The sequence below is a fragment of the Vidua chalybeata genome, chromosome 5 (genome assembly GCF_026979565.1).
Source record: "Vidua chalybeata isolate OUT-0048 chromosome 5, bVidCha1 merged haplotype, whole genome shotgun sequence".
In the NCBI taxonomy this organism is placed as follows: domain Eukaryota; kingdom Metazoa; phylum Chordata; class Aves; order Passeriformes; family Viduidae; genus Vidua; species Vidua chalybeata.
Window position 1 is genome coordinate 29,911,128 of NC_071534.1, and position 17,590 is coordinate 29,928,717.

Below are 17,590 nucleotides of genomic sequence, written 5' to 3' on the forward strand. Positions count from 1 at the left end.
ACTAGTGCTTCTTGTTATGCTCAAGGCTACATTTTCAGTTGATTCAGCTGATCTTTTGAGATAATAGGAATGTCTGATCCCATGTGGAGTACTCAGTAACCCCAAAAATCTTGTCAAGAAGAATAAAGTGATGGAGCACCTGTGCTGGTAAACCATAGCACTCCAAAACCCAGAACAAAGCAAAGAGCAAGCTCAGCTCAGAGTTCATATCCTTGCAGAAAAAGTATTGGTTTCCCAGCATCACTGTATCTTAATGAACATGCATCCTCCCTTTAAAGATTTTGTCCCAAACCATGAGCCAGCAATCCACAAGAAGCTACAAATTTTTTATAACACACATAAGGCTCCATAAAATCCATCTAGTCTTTTAGGTTTTCCCTGATACAGACTCTTTTTTTGTCAAGAATCATCTTTCAAGTAGTGGAAGCACCATGTTTTGGAGGGCTGATCAGCCCAGTCCAATTGTGTTACCTCCTGAGGTCTTCCCAGTCCCTGAAGGATCTCCTCTGTCTACTTGGATTTTGTGTTTGATGGAAATGCTCTTCAGCCTCCAAGTGTGAAAAGTGCAGGTTTCAAACACGCCTGGTTTTATTCTGGGGAAGATCACATGCCATAGGTTTGCACTGCTCCACGTGGGATTTGCTGATCTGCTGGGACCAGAATTGGAGCGAGTGCTCATCCATGGAACACCTCCCATGAAATGCCTTGAACAGAGAACCCAGACAAGAACAAAGCTTCCTAAGGGAGCTTCCCCCTGCCTTGCTTGCAGGGGCTGTGGGTACTTCCTTCTGCACCCATGAATTCCTGGCACACCTGTATTTACCTGTAAAGAAATATAAGTGTGCTCAATCTGCACTTTAGCCCTGAGGCACCTGCACGACAAAACTGTCTCTGGCTTGTTCAGCTCTGATTCCAGGAAAACAATTAAATCAAACCCTGAACCATACACAGGATGAAAACAGATGTGCTTTACCTGGCTTTGATAAATATTTGGTCACAGGTGGGAACACAGATTCTAAAAAAACCTGTCACAGGCGGGAACACAGATTCTAAGTTGCAGCCTTCTGTGCCTTTTGCCCTGCTGTTCTCCCTTTCCTTGGGAAAAGGACAGTTCCTTGCTCCAATACTTTTTCATGAGGGATACAAATGGAAGCAACCCCCACAATGGAAACCAAGAGAGGTTCAGGCCAAAACAGAAACAAGACTGGCATTAGGAGACTTATTTTTACAGCTCCAATGCAAACCAGTAAATTTGTGGGTTTTTAAGTGTCTATGCCTTGACAACTGCCTTAACATGCAGCTGAAATAGGATGCAATTTATCTTTGGATTTGGGCTTTTTCCTTTTCCTTAATATGCCAGGGGCTCACCTGGATTAGGCACCAGACTCAACAAGGGAGTTTATGCAGAGGAAGAAGCACACAGAGAATCACCTTAATCTCTGCACTGACTTTGGACACTCAGCTTGGGCATACTTCTCTGCATTTCCTTCTGGCTGGTTTGGGGAGTTTCTTGCTTAACTGGCTGCTTTCTCAGAATCTCATTTTCCAATGTCCATGTACTGCAGTGCATAAACCCATTTATGGGTTGCTGTCCCACAGTTTGTAAAGCAGACAGAAAAAATTTACAAATCCCATGTCCACAGCTTCACTTTTTCTAGCATTTGAAACAGTAATAGAGAAACTGAGCATCTGTGAATATGAGCAGGCAGCATAAATTCCTTCTTTAGTTTAAAAACTGCAGTCACCACGAGATTGGTTTTATAAATCCTTAGTCATGCAGCTTCCACCCCTCAGCTCTGGTGCAGTAAAACATATAAGGCATTATCAGTTTATTACTGTGACCTCTGCATTGAGACTGCTGCTTAATGATGCAATTCCTGAGGTTCAGTTAAAGCAATTTTCTTGCTGTAAAATCCCCATGTTGCATTTGAAGCATTTCCCTGTGATACATTAAGAGCTTTTATAGCTGACAGGTGACAACTGAGGTGAGATCAATAAATACAGGGCCACTCTACCCATTCCAGCCTTGAGCTCCTTTCTAAAGACAACCTGCAAACAGGAAAGATGTTGAGTGTTTTCACTTTTGTTTCTCTTCTGATGTAAAAGCAGATGTGAAATAGCTTGACATTAGAAATAGCAAGGCTTGTTTTCAGTTCCTTACTGGAGATTTCTTTTGGAACAAATTCTACTTCTTTTTGAAGGGGTTTTAAGTCTTCTTGGGATGAAACTGAGGGGTATTTGACTGTGGTTGCTAAACACTCAGATGATTAAAAATATCAGAAATGTAAACTATATTGAAAGGAGTGCAGAATTAAGAGTTCTAGGAATACAATTTAAGGAAAATTAAATGCAGAGTGTACTTTTTAATGAGTATAATGAAAAGCAGAAGTATCACATAGGGAAAAAAACCCTATTGCCTATCCAGTCTTCTTTAAAGATAGATAAAGGAATAAATTTCTGGAGCAAAATCCCCAATCAGTAAGGCAATACTCAAAAAGATGACAAAATGTCAAGGGATAGTATAAAAGCAAGAAATGGAAAGTACATATGAGACCATAGATGAGTGTCGTACACTACAACAGATGAGTTAGTAATGCCTCGGTCGTACAAACTCCCATCCTACCAACCTTAAAATTACAGTCCTGTTGTTTTGCAGAATTACACAGTAACTACCTTAAACACAATAACATTTAAAATCTCTCCCCATAAAGACAGGCCGCATTGTAAACTGCAGTTCCTCAACTGTGCAAAGAGCTCAACACACTTAACCAGTAGTATTCAGAATTCATATTGTATTTCCAGTTGCAAAGGCTTCACAAATACAAATATTTGGACATAAATAATCCTCCCAGTCTGGTGCTTTTTGGCACAAGCTGGAGGTTATCAGTCACTTCCACTGGTGTGAGTGAGGAACACTCACCTGTACCCTCATGAGCAATTCTGGCAGCCAGAGAGGTGGCAATATCCACAAGGAATGACACAAAGCAGAATTTTCAAGTCTTCTCTTTTTTTTTTTTTTTTTTTTTTTTTTTTTTTTTTTTTGTGTCTGTAATGCAGATCTAATCCTGACCTTCTCTTTGGGATACAAGTAAATATTGTTACTCCTAATGGCAATAATACTCCAGTCCTCCAGTCTTAGATCTTATTTTGGAGTATCACTGCATCCAGAAAAATTTCCAAATTTCCAGCCTGTTCCCTCTCCTATTAAAACTATGGACAAGGTAAATGATGTTTATTGATGCTGTGTTTCTGCATCACACAATTTTAGCAGCAATAAATCTCTATTCAGACAGATGATGTAATAATCTGAGCTTTCTACAAATGACTTAATGTTGCTTGGTGGTTCCTCGAACAGTTCATATTTCCTAACTGAATGAGGGAAATACATTAAGTAGTTTCAGTCAAAGGTTAGATTTTTAATTTAATTTTATTGTCCTTCCTGTCTGGGATGGTAAATTGGTCCAGTTGATCATAAAAAAAAGATGTGCTATTCCTCAGCCTTTTCCATCTGTGAATTTTTAGGTACTTTGTGACTCATACAGTAAAACCAAACGGAGAAATACATAAACCAAAGGGCCAGGTCTGAATCCATACACTCCACCCTTCTTAAGAAGCGTGAATCAAACTTAATCTCACCAGCACTGGGATTTTGATAGATACTTTTTTTTTTGTAAAACTGATTCCTTCAAATACACATGAATATGCACACATGCACATACAGGCTTTTTAAAAAGCTGTCCCTTAGCACAGCTCCTGAGAAATTTCCTGCTAATTTCCTTAATGCTGGTCATGTTTCTTCCCACACTCATGTAAAGTTTAAAAAGTTCCTTTTGTTGTGTGTTTATAGGATTGGCATTGAGTACAAGATAAATCACCTTCTGTTGGCAAGATAGATATTACATAAAAGTCACCAACTTATTGCATTTCTAATTCCCTTTATTTCAAGCACCTTAACTCAACAAGACCTGCAATTTGGCTTGCTCTTATTTCCCCATGTCATTCTAGTAGTCAACTTTCCTTACAACAAAGCCCTTCTCTGTATTTTTAATTAAAATCTCATCATTAGAATGCACATAAGACAAGACAGGTGAAATTAACAGGGTCCTTTCCACTCTGAAGAACAACTGGAAGAAGAGATACTGTGGTGATAAAATCCATTAATGAGAGAGAAGGAGGCAAGGCGTGAGCAATGTGGTTGCTGCCCTCAGCTCTGTCACTAAAGCCAAAACTTCACACATGCACAGAAGTCAGGGAGGTTTCGTCCCACAGGTGATGCCAGAAGGGGCCAACCTTGCTGCAGGAATAAGAAGGTAGAGGTGACAATGGATAAGAAGAGCAGCACTCCTTGAGTTCAACTGTGTAGGACTGAAATTCAGCTGGGAACTGGAACTGGGTAAGTGCTGCCATGTTCTGTCATTGACAATGATGTGGATGGTGCCTGCTTCACTGAACACTTTACCTGAAAATACCTTATTTTGGCACTAATCAGGAGTCTTGCTGGAGAGAGTGTTTTTAAGAGAGATTAAGAAACTGGGTTGAGAGTTTCAGTGCCTGATTTAAATATTGCTTCAACTTTTTTTGGTCGCTCACATTTGGGAGCTATCTCTCAAAGGACTCCCTTTCCTGGCAGATCCCAAACTTGTTCAGAGGTGTCACTTGAAGAAGCGTGTGATGAAATTTTCACAAGCAAAGGGGTGTAGTCTTGGCTGAAATTTTTAATTGAGATGCATTTGTTGTTTTTATTCCTGATTGTCTCACTGATGTTAATACACACCTCAGAGTAGCATTACAGGCAAGAGCAGCAGAAATATGTCACCTGCTTCATGCCATTGCAGCCATCCAATCTCTGGGAACCTCTCCTGCTTACAGCTGATGTAGTTTTACAAATAACACGTTAATCTTGCAGATCTCCAGTTATTTGTCCTGTTTTATCAGTGCTTGTATCTATCTGCTCCACGAAGTAAGTCTGTGCCTGGAGAAGATGTAGCAACTCCAGAGTTACTGTACTAAAAATGACTTGCCACTGCTCCACAAAGAACTGGGACATTTGGCCACTTGCTCTGGCTTACAGAAGGCATTGCCTGGTGCTTTAGACATAAGGGGAAGAAATTGCAGCAATTTAAAACAAAACCAGGAAGTTTTACCATTAGATAAGTCAAAATTGCTGGACCAGATGTGGAAACACTTGAAGCATGAAGCAGCTTTATCAGTAGGTTACTTATGAATTATTCCTTGGTGAATGTTCTATTTTCCAAGAGTTCTTAAGTGACTTTTTTTTTTTGCAATTCTACTCAATCAAAATAGTTCTTGGACAGGGGAATGGCACAATGGGACAGGGTAATAACACAATGGCATAAGCTCTGCCTTCTTGGGTTTAGTCGTGCTACATCATGATCTTTTCAAAAGTCCATCTACTGAAATGTGATTTTTACTGGAAAAACAAGTAACTTTTCATCTTTTTACCTAATCAAGAATAGTAAAGAAATCCTGGACCAGGCTGCAGACAATTATTTATAATGTAGTGATAGTTTGTTCTTTGACAGGATTAGCTCTGTTCATGTAGTTGGTAGATTATGAATTACATGCAAAATACAGCATGTGAACTTGAAATCAAATGAAGAATGGATATAAAAGAGCAAACTCCAAAAAGCACAAATGTAGTGATCACTTAGCTAAAATTAATGGTGTGGCTTACCAGACCAAGAAACCAGAACAGCAGAAGCATAAAAAAACCCTGCTTGGAATAGATTATTTCTTGAATGAGGGGAAAGTAGAGGTGATTGCAGTGTTCAGTTTCACCAATATTTTGTAGAGGACTGTAAGGAATTACTTTAACATGATTTTAATAAAATAGGCCCTTCCAGAGAGGGGAAGAGCAAGCAGAACACTCTGATCAGCATCTCTTGTGATAAAACTTCTATTACTACACCTTAACTTAGTGTGGAGAGTCACAGCTTTGGATTTTGCCCAAAGCATCCCAAACCTCAGGGTACAGAAGTGTTCAGTGAAGTCCACTTTCACAAAATGTTTCACCTAAATACCTGCTTACTGCAAAGCATGTTTCGTATATATGCCTTTCATAAAGTATGCCTGTTTTGGCAGCAACTGATGTTGTCTAACAAAAAATAATCTAAAAAAGCAAAATCAGATGAGTTTAGATGAGACCAAAACCACCCTCAGGGGCAGCCAAAGAAACACACTGACAGCAGTTCAGTGCCAGCATGCCATTGCCAGAAAACCTCTAATGGACAATGAAAGGCAATAAAAGGCCTGACTAAATCTATGCAACATTCAGTGTGCCGTCAAGAGCTCCAAACTCAGGCTCCAGTACAACTTTTAGGGGAAAAAAAAATCTCTCAGCCATATGGTTTAACAGGAATACATTGCACCAGTCCTAGAGCTCTCCAGAAAGATTCCAGGTGATCCCAGAAGCTGAGAGCAGTGTGATTCTTACAATATCCATAGGCATATGTGTAGAAAAATGAGTTTTCAGATATGCTCAAGGCTATTAGAAATTACAGCCAATGCACCTTTCAGGAAATAGTAAAGAAGTAACACTTCTTGCTGGCCACTGCTGGTTGAAGATTATCAGCTGCAAAAGCAACTCATAGTCCCAGCTATGAGATTTAAATGTTTACCAGTTGATTAATAGGTTTCTAATATAGAATACAAATGCCTCAAAATGAAAAGAAGGCATTTCATCCTAAAGAAAAACAAATTTCTCTGGATCTCCTTATTCTACTCTCCTCTCTCTGACTGATGTCCTTGAACCTCACTGGGTGTGCTCCTCCTGCAAACAGCCACAGGATAAGCAAACACTCCTTGTGCAGAGACCCATTCCCCACTGCCAGTTACAAAGAAGATCACATAGCACTTTTGGCATCCTGCAAAGTAGCATAATCATTTTAAAAGGATGAACTAAAAAGAAAATGAAACTGCTTGGAGAGGAGCTACAAAAATGTCAAGACAAAGAAGAGCCAAATTCTCAGCACTGTAAGATGGTATATGAAGACGTGGAAGGCACAAAGTGTTCTGGGTAGTCCAGATTGGACATTAGGATATGTTTTTGATGGGAGGATGGAAAAACACTGCAGTAGATGGCCTTGGAGGTTTTCAGAACCTTACTAGACAAGACAACCCATGAGTTGGTGGCAGCCCCAGTTCAAGTGGGTGTTTGGACATAATGATTTGCAGAGTCCCTGCCAGCCAGTGTTGCTGTTCTCCACGTTCACAGGCACAGACAGATCTAGAAGGGAATTTAGAGAGTAATTCCATTTATGCTAGGAGGTAAACATGATGTGGTAGTATTTCTGCCATGTTATCTTCTTGGTGTACACTTCCAGATCTTATTTATTGCAACAAATAAAAGTGAGTTAAGATATTCTTTCCCCTCTTCAACTATTTGACCAGTTGTTTACTTCTGAAATATTCTCTTCTGATGAGAAATTTCTCCAGCTTCTCTGAAGAATTTGGTTGCTGTTTGCTTTCAACACATTTTTCCTCTCCATATTCACTGCCATTATGTTTTCTTAGTAGCCAGTACTTAGGATGCAGAAATAAAGGTTTCAGTTGTGATTTTACAGTTGCTCTGTGGGTCAGTCCCTGACCTCTGTATGGAAAAGAATCACAGAATGATTTGGGTTGGAAGGGACCTTAAAAACCATTTCATTCCAACCCCCTGCCATGGGCAGGCACACCTTCCACTATCCCAGGATGCTCCAGCCTGGCCTTGGACACTTTCAGGGATGGGGCAGCCACAGCTACTCTGGAAGGAGGACAGGAGTCTCATTAAAGAGCAGGGCTTCCTAGTTTGTTCAGCTGATGAAAAATTTCCACCTAGTGGAAGAACTCTAATATATGCAATCTCTTAGGAAATTGCCTTGGAGATATGTTTTTTACTAAGGAATGCTGCTGTCCCAGGGAGACAGCAGACTAGTTAAACCATAGAAACCTAAGACAGTTTTTGTCCATGCTTACACCTTTTTGTCTGCACTCCCTATCATCTGACTGTTTGCTTTGACCCTCACCAAACCAGGCCAGATATTTGACTGCTTCTCTTTGGTCAGTAATCCTTTTGAGCACACTGATTTTTTTCCACAGTTTTGAGTTAACTCAGGTGGTCAAGCTGTGGTCATGCATGGCTAATTACAGTGGAAGGAGAAAAATGAGTACATTGATTAACATTCTGTTCCTTTGGAGAGACTGAGAAACAGCTCTGGCAGCTCCAGCTCCACTGACACCCTGCTGGCAGCTCATTGCCTGTGCTTCTGAATCACAGTAATTCCTGAAAAACGTGGCAGATCCTTGACTGGGAACTGGCAGGGTAAGAACAGAGTTCTGGGAATTTGATGTTTGATGCAGTTTTAAAAATCTTTCCTTCCCTGGGCCCCCCATGGCCTTTCTCCACAGCAGGCTTGAGCACTGCAGGCTTAATTACTCTGCTTCCACTGGTGCACAGAGCTCTGTGTTCCTGAGGCCTTCACAAGAATTCCATCCAACAGGACAGTGAGAGATCCAGCATTACACAACTGGTACTACTCATCCTGTGTAATGTGCCTGAGCTGACTGCTCTACCTCTCTGTGACGTTGGACCTATTCAGGGACAATGCACACAAGGTTCTGGAGTCAGTCCATGGGAACCAGATCTTTTGTTTGCTTAAATTAAGACCTTAAACATACATTTTTTTTTCTTTAGGGTTCTGCCTCGTTTTTATCAGACCCAACTATTTTCTTCATGCTGTGACAATTAATTGGATTATTTTCATTTAAAGATCCAAGCCCACAAGATTAGTGGAATGGAACAGAATTGTTTTCCTTTCCCTGCTCTCCCTCATTAGTAGTCTAAACAAGTGTGAAGCTGCATTAAGTTTGTAGCTATTTTGTTAGCTTGAAATCACTTTCTTTTCTTCTGCAGATGGAAACTGTGCTTATACCATTATATTCCAGGGTGCAGTTGTGGTATATTAAAAGTGAAAAGGCTACTTACAGAATTTATGCTTGCAATTACCTTGCTAGTGGAAAAGGATGGCAACAAAAGTAAGTTTCACAAAGAAAAGCAGCAAAAAGGAAATTACAGCATGTTTTACTTTTTTTTTTTTTTAACTGTGAAAAATGGCATAAAACACTGTCTGAACAAATCTCTAGGCTAAATTGGGCAGATGTTGGTATCACTGCAAAAACTGCCTGCAACACAGGTGAGCCCCCAAAATGTCATCCCATTTAGCAGGTTGTTCTTCACAGGGTGATTGTCTCAATTTCACATGGGCTTGACCTACAGATGCAGTGGTTAACCAGTCCATCTCCTTAGGAACCTTTGAGAACTCTTGCTGGAATGCCAAAGCTGTTGGGAAGCTGTCAAAGCATTAAGTGCTTCATCTGGAAACCTTCAGAGGGTCACTTTTGAGGAGAATGGGAGAGGGTACGTGTTCTTTATTGACATTAAAGCTCCAGAATGCCAGAGATTTTGCTGGGTTAGGCCAGTACACTCACATCTTCATGTGCCAGATTCAATTACAGACTGTGTGTGGATGTGTTTGTAACTAGGGCAGATAAATGGACAGGGATCCATCCAATAATATTTTGATCAACTGAGAACTGATTCTTGATAGCTTATTAAGACTTCACCAGCAAAACAATTAATCTTCTCCTAAAAAATGGGTTAATTTTCTGTATATTCATAGTGATTGTGTGAGACATAGAAAAACTGGCTCTTAAACCCCCAGTTAAAATGAGAATTATACTTTGATTTTGAAATGTTTTGCCTAGAAACTCCTGCTTCACATTAGGTGCTAAAGGTAGCTAAGCCAATTTGCAGAGCCAGCTCATTTCAGAACTGATCTTTGCCAAACTGACAACTATCATTTTTTTAACCCAGAATATTTTTCCTGCATTTCATTGATGTGTGAGAAACACCCAGACATCAGGGGCTGATAGCTCTAATTCTGTGGAGAGTTTTCTCTCTCTCTCTTTGTGTAGCTGACTAGATTGGAGAAATGACCTTTCTGCATCTTTGTCACTGAAGATCAGATTAGCATTAAAAATCTGGAACAGACTTCTGCTGTTAACAAACAGCAAACAACATGGAGAACACTCCCTATCCTCTTCAGTAAGAAGAACCAGTGATGAAAGGCACAACAAGAACATGCTTCACACACCCTGGAAACAGAGGAGAACCTCTGCCAGGCTGTCAGTAGTTGGTGAAATGTTGTAGGAGCAGTCAGGTATTGCTAAGCGGACTTAGGGAACAGGAAGGCTCTAGGCAACGGAGCTGGAAGACAGAAAGGACTGGAAGTGTAAATCAAGAACGCATCAGAGCAGGGGTTGCATATCTGTGTGAGTACTCAGGATGGAGTTTTTCAGGCCTTCAATTATTCAGTTGAAATTGAGAGTAGTGGGGGAACAGGGCAGAAAAGATTAAATAACTAAAGCATTTGTCTAAACCCTGGGATTTCATCACCATCATCTCGTTTTTTTTTTTTTCCAGACTCATGGTTCTGTGAATTTTGTGAAAGTTTAGGAGAGGAGAGCTGATTTAAGATTCTTGAACCCTTAAGGATTTGCAGTGTTTCCCTAACCTTGGATTAGCTTAACTTTGGGTTAGAAAGACCTTCCAAGTTCTTTCCAGTGATCCCTTGCTTCTTCCACCATGGAAACAGCAGCCCTGCTCTCAAGACTCTTTGATCCTTGGACTTGTGGTTTTCTCAGGTTATCTCTGACCATTGCTCTGATCTCTTCCCTCACCAAACTCTCATCCCTTCCATGCAGCTCCTCTGAGGTACAGCTGGGTCATTCATGTTAGCAATGGAGTGCCTAAGCATGACCACAGAACTTATGGTCTAAGCTTACAGCAGTCCTTTCTGCACAAACCTTTCATGGTTCCAGAAGTGCTTCTTCACAGCCCCACTGAGAGTTATCCCATTTCCTTGTAATCCATCTTCTTACCTCCCACACTGGCTCCATACATTGAGCTACAGGCTCTGGAACCACAGGTTTTGACTCTCCTGCAACTGAACATCAATCCATGAGAGGAGAATATCAATACTGAACATCAGTACCAAGAGGGAGAGCTTGTCACTTCAGCCCCATTCTGTGGCACCAGAGCCAGCCTGTGCCCTGTGACTGAAGTGTGGTGTTCTGAGTCACATCACAAGACGTGGCAGCTCCAGTTACAGTCAGGTTGGTCAGTCTCTGTGCCTCCTGTGCCTGTTTGGCTGTCCTTGGTGCTCCTGTGTCAGCTACACCGTGCTGTGATGCCAGCCAGCACCTCCAAGCAAGAACATCCTCCCCCTAGGCTCTTCCAGAAGCTGTTTTCACTGGGACTTCAGTATCAGGCCCTAAAATAGATGCATTAGGGTTAGAAAACAGGGAACAGAATGTAACAGCAAGTTGCATCATTTTGTTTACATCTTGTTCCAGTTTCTTTTTTCCCTAATTTATTTTGAGAGCTTTATGTCAGACAGAAAAGCTGCACTTGATCACCATATAGGAAGCAAACGTTGAGTAAGAAGACAGACTGTGGTTAAGCTTGCAACACACAGTGATCTTCCATGTCTTGGGATAAGAAAAAAACAATGGATTTAGCAGAGAATCTGCAGAGAATCTTTGCTAAGAAGAAAAAAGCATAGGATCACTGCTGAACCAGTGTAAGAACAGATCAAATATATTGACTAAGAATAAGGTGTCTGGAAAACACAAGTATTTTTGTTTAGTGTATTATTTTGTATCCCTGGGATTGACTGGGAAAATTGTCACCTTCATTTTTCTCTGGAATTTTGAAGAAAGGACAATGCTGACTGTGCTGATAAATAATACTGATCTTCCTTAATTAAAAATTGTTATTATTAGTTAGTGTATTCGTTAACTGTTTTGTTCCAGACTTTCCATGTTTCTTTGTTTATGGAAAAAGATAATGTACTGAATATGTTTCTTGCAAGTCCACCAAGGATTTTCTCCAAGGAGAATCCAGGAATAATATTTTAAGAGATGACATTGTTTAAGCAAACTCAGCTATAAATATTTTAATTGCTTACAAAACAAATCAAATTTGTCACATCCTTAACTCCTGCCTGAGGAATCTGGTATCTCTGTGCCAGGAAGAACTATGCTGTGGGTACTAAATTGCCTGCAAAAGTCACAGCCAAGACAGAAATTCATGCTAAAAAAATAATACTACTTATATAGGAAAGAAGTAATTTCAAAGGTATTGAAAATTGGTGAAATTCTGGTTTTGGAAGGGTTGCTGGGAGTTGCTAAGATGTTCAGGATATGAGTTGACAGTCTGTAAGGTGACTATACCAATTTCCTTGATTTTGCAGAGCTGAATGAGTTGCTTTGTTCCTTAAACTATACACATGGAAATATAAACAGTTTCCCTCTGACATAGATGCTATTAATATAAAGAATGTTATCTGGGCTTTCAGGAAAGTATAAACTAGAACTTTCTCAGAAAGGGTGTGGATATAGAACAGACTGTGTTTGCCTGTATGGAACAGAGCTGTACTGTTTCAAATACCCTCAAAAGGCACCTCATTTTTAGAACTGAACTAATATTACTTATTTGTTGACATCATTTAACTTTTTCCTATTTTCAAGAGACATTGCAAATGATGTGCTCTGCCTCTGGATTAAGAGATGAAGTAAAAATTATGTACCCCTGGTTAAATTCATGTTTAGTTCATACTTTGAGTGGTGAAATTCTGGTTCCTTTCCTTCCAAAAATGTAATAGAAATTGCAACATTGCAACACGACTGATGAGAGCATGGAATGGCTTCCAGGCTAGGAATAAAGCAAACTGAGAAGGAACAGCATATTTAAAAAAAAAAAAAAAAAAGAGCAGCACTGCCAGGATTGACATGAATTGACAGTTCATCATCTGTGCTGGTAACAAATTCAGGATCCACACCAAGATGCTCTCAGAACCAGGTTCAGGACAAGCCAAAGGAGATGAATTTCACTCAACAGGCTGTCCCATATGCTGAGAATACAAGATGTTTCCAGGATTTTAAGAGTAGACTGCACAAACATTTGGAAGAGCAAAAGCCTTCAAGTTATTATTTAGACAGACAACATCTGTCTTGGGATAGGTGAAGGGTGAGAGGGTTTTAAAGGAATCCTTTGTGAATTTTTTTCCATTCTTCCTTTTCCCTAGATGTCAGGCCATGATCACTAGAAAGGCAGAAATGTGACTGAGACAGAGCCCAGCTCTGAACCAGTGCAGACATTCTGATGTCATTAGGTATTTTTAAATATTGATGATGATTTCCTAAAGATGGAGCATAGCAGGAAACAACTGGGTGAACAAATGTTACCTCTATGAAAGGTGTCACAAAAGTAAACCAAATGAATTTCTGAGCTGTCTCATTTTTCAAGAGGTTGCAGACTCAAGATCTTAACTGTTGAATGAAACTGTGAGACACTGTATATGAAGTCTGACCATATGTGCCTCCTTTTAAATTTGCATTCCACCTATTAAGAAGTTACATTTTTGTCTATGCTGCAGCATTTTCTGAACATTTGATTCACTATTGTGCCCCACTGGAATCAGGCAACTAAAGATCTACAGTGCACTCAGCAGGTGTGAAATCTTACCAGAATTGTGTAGCAGCACAATGCTAAAGTGTTAAAGCATTTGTTTTATTTCCTGGCCTTCTACCTGTTGAATAAAAAAAAACACATACCCTTCTGTTATTCAGACAGACCAAGGAGCTACAAGTAAAATTTGGATTACAAGTAGTATCAACAGCAGCTAAAAATGTCATAATAAACTAGTAGAAAATTTGTGGGAATGTCTCTGAATGGCTTGCACTATGCTTACCTAGCTCTGCATTTTCTGACCAATCTCAAGTGTTCTGGAATTTTTCTGGCTTATTCTTAAGAAATACACCTAGTCTATATTAGGAAAACAGTAAGAAAGAAAGAAAGGAAAGTCAGAATTGATTCCTGAATGTTGATGAAGTAGTTAGATGCAAACTACTTGTGAATTAAACATTTCTAGGTTATTTCTGATGCTGAGAGGGAGCTTTCATGGTTAAAACCCCCTCTGAATCTATCCAGGAGACATCTCCATCATGACCCTGATACAGCAATTTGGATTTGTTACACCAATTGACTGCAAAGAAAGAAATGTCAAACCCTCACATAAATGTCCTTTCTCTGACAAGCTCTCCCTCCTTTGAACTACAATAACGAGGACAACATTGTTTTGCTTTGCCACAGACGTTCCCCTGAGTTTTCTGAAGGCTTCAGATGTTCGGTGGAATTTGACAAGAGGTATTTGGGCTTTTGCCCAATTGCCTTTAATTGCTGCACCCCGGGGTGGATCCCGCTGCTGCTGCAGCCGGGGCCGCTGGACCCTGGCTGGTTGTCACAGCCTGCAGGAGTGGCACAGCACACAGCCTGCAGAAGTTTGCAAGCTGAGAGGAAAGATTCTGTTTCCAAATGTTTGTCTAACTCCTATGCCTGGCAGCTTAAAGAGCTGCTGCCCTTCTACAGGGTGAATAGGTGCTTATATTTCTATATTATGGGCTAAGTCTGGAAATACACAGAAATAAATGTTTATTGGGTTGTTGGTAATGGTTACACTGTGTCCCAGTTTGGGTTAAAACCTTAGGTATTTCTGTCAGCTCTCCTTCAATAACAAACAAATTCATCTCCTTGGTTTGGCTCTGCCACGGTTCATTTCAGGATGAGCATTTGGTTATAAGTTTCTTTAGGTGTACAGACCTTCAAAAACTATGGACAAGCTCAAATATTCACGAGGCACAAGTCCACTAATTTCAACTGCAACAGTGGTGAACCCATTAATCAGACTTTTATAGCAGTGAGATAACCTTCTATGTGTACAGCTCTGTTAAAAACATATATTTAAAATTAGAAAATTAAAATAAACTCTGTGTGTTTTGCGATGGAATGCCCGCTAACATAAATACTATTTTAACATAAATAACATAAATTCTATTTTTATGTATGGCCACATAAAAATAGAAACATGAAATACTTAGTTTTTCCATAGGTCTGTTAAGCAACAGCCAGTGCTTTTATTAATATACTGTTTCTCTTTTTAATTGCACTATTTAGAAAAAATTCACAATCCTGACTTATGAGGAAAGTTATATGGAATCATACAGAAAACTCAAAATGCAAACAGACATGCCTCATTCCTCTATAACAAGAGACTGGTTCCTTATATACCAGTAACTTTTTTAGTTTTAGGGAGCCATTTGTTTCCCTTTCTCTCTTGAAAATAATTAAATAATGGAAGTTTGCCCCACTTCCCCCCTCAAACATCCACATACATGCACAGGACCAACAAAACTCAATAATTTTCCACTGGTACCACAGACTTTCACTGCTTGCCATCTGCTGTGCTGGCAGGACCCACCAGAGGAGCTTCAGCAGCAAGGCAGGAACTGGAATGTCACATTGTGAATATTCATTCCATTTTCATTGTCACAGCTGGGCCTCCTCATCTCTCCCAGACTGACCTTGCCTCTTCCGACTTCCCTGTGGCAGCTTTGGGGAGCAGACAGGAGTAAGGTACTGAAATCAAAGCTTACAACTCACAAACACCCAAAATCCTCAGTCAAAACCAGTCCCCATTCCTGCTAGGGGGTAGGGATGTCTGTCACTCCCACTGACCACTGTTACTGACACAGATTTTTAAGCATCCTCTTCTGCTATGGGAAGAGAACTTTAGTGAAATACCACTTTTCTAGATTGATAACCAGTTCATTTTGAATTTATTTATTGTAGAGTGTCTTTTCCCCTCTTGCCAATTCTGTTTCTGGGTTGTGTGCCCATGCTTCCAACATGGTGAACGTGAGTGCACAACTTCATTAGCTCAGGTTTCAAACATGGGACCGGGGTTCAGATGTCCCAAAGGACAGTCAGTCTCTTCAGGAAGCACTCCTGTACCTCATTCAAGTTAAAACGTGCATATTTTAGGCTTCTGTTATTTCAAACCTACCAAATCTAATGCTTTCAAAAGCTGGTCTCAGCAGGTAGGTTCACACTGCTTAGGGAGGTCCATGGTGCATTCTCTGAGTCTGCCTGTAGATCCTGAAATTGTGAGGTCTCTGGGCAAGAAATCTGCCTTAGTGCACAGAACTCCTAAGATCCTTATCTCAACATAAAGACTAACAAGGTAAAATAAATCAAATCTGTCACTTAAGTCCTCCTCATCAGCAACTCCCCTCAAGTCAAGTGATGACATCAAGACAAACTTTCCCTCACTTCTACATGCTCCATGTCGTGATGGGAGCAGATAATTGTCCTTTGTCATTCTTCCAGTGTGAGCTCACAGATTTGCCTTCTGCATAGCTGAGGCCAGTCTAACTCCTGACTGTGAGACCTGTCACAACCACGACCCTTCAGTGAGTCTCAACTGGCAGAGCTTGCTGAGTGCCAAGGTTTAAGCTGGGCTGGAGGGACAGGATCGTGGGATGCATTGGGAAGAGCATGGATTGCAGGTCAGGGAGTGATCCTGCCCCTCTCCCCAGCCCTGCGAGGCACATCTGGAGTGCTGTGTCCAGTCCTGGGCTCCTCAGCACAGGAGGGACAGGGAGCTCCTGGAGTGGGGCCAGCAGAGGATGCAGAGATGATCTAGGGCCTGGAGCATCTCTGGCAGGGAAAGGCTGAGGGAGCTGGGGCTGTCCAGCCTCAAGAGGAGCCCCAGCTGAGAGGGGCCCTCAGCCCTGGGTGTCCCTGTCTGCAGGGAGGGCTCCGAGCAGGGCCCAGGCTGTGCTCTGGGGGCCCAGCAATGGCACCGGAGGAACTGGCAGGGACTGATCCCAGGAGGTTCCACCTGGGCAGGAGGCAGAACTTCTGTCCTGTGCAGTGACCGAGTCCGGAGAGGATGGCGAGTCTTCCTCGCTGGGGATATTCCAGAGCCGTCTGGACACACACAATCCTGTGCCGTGCGCTCAGGGATGGCCCGGCAGGAGCAGGGCAGCAGCCGCAGCAGCCCCGGCGCTCCGCTCCCCGCCCGCCCCGTCCCGGGACGCCACTGCCGCTGCCGCTGCCGCTGCCGCGGGACGCGGGGCTGGGCGGAAGGGGCGGAGCGGGGCGGGCGCGGCCAATGGCGGCGCGGGGCGCGGCGGCGCGTGGCTCTCGCGAGAGCCGGCGGGTAAACATCGGCCCCCGCCGCGGGCCCGCCCGCTGCCATTAGCGCGGGGGTGGCGCCGCGCTCGGACCGGGCGGGAGGTGAGTCCTGAGGCGAGCCGGATCCTGAGGAGAGCCGGATCCTGAGGGGAGCCGGGCACCCTCTGCCCAGGCGCTGCCCGCGGAGGCAGCCCCGGCACGCTGCCGCTGGAGACTGGGAATCTTCCCCCTGCCTCCCCTCTTTCCTCCCCCCCGCACCGTGAGGCAGCAGGAGCAGCCATCGCCGTGGAGGCTGTGGGAGCGCAGCCTCAGCCTCGGCTGCGGGGACGATCGCGGGTGGTTCTGGGCTGTGGGGCGCTTCGCCCGCCTGCCCCTCGGGCGCCTCGTGTCCCTGCCCCCGGGGTGAGCCGTGGCTCGTCCCGCAGCCCGCGGGGTGACTTGTCCCCCTGCCGCCGGCTGGGAACAGAGCTGAGCCCGGCGGGGAGATTAGGG

The 17,590-nt window shown here is 42.4% G+C and overlaps 1 protein-coding gene across 7 annotated transcripts in view; it reads left to right on the top strand.

Moving 5' to 3' along the window:
* Positions 1-4,181: 4,181 nt before the first annotated feature.
* STK38L (serine/threonine kinase 38 like) overlaps positions 4,182-17,590 on the top strand; it is a 58,748-nt gene continuing 45,339 nt past the window's right edge. For 3 of the 7 annotated variants that reach the window (XM_053942751.1, XM_053942760.1, XM_053942761.1), the window contains exon 1: positions 16,241-16,467. The gene's annotated coding sequence lies outside the window, so the exon portion shown is untranslated. Of the gene's footprint in view, positions 4,394-16,240; positions 16,468-17,122; positions 17,201-17,590 lie in introns of those variants that run through there. The other 4 variants (XM_053942759.1, XM_053942758.1, XM_053942752.1 and 1 more) reach the window with 4 other exon arrangements.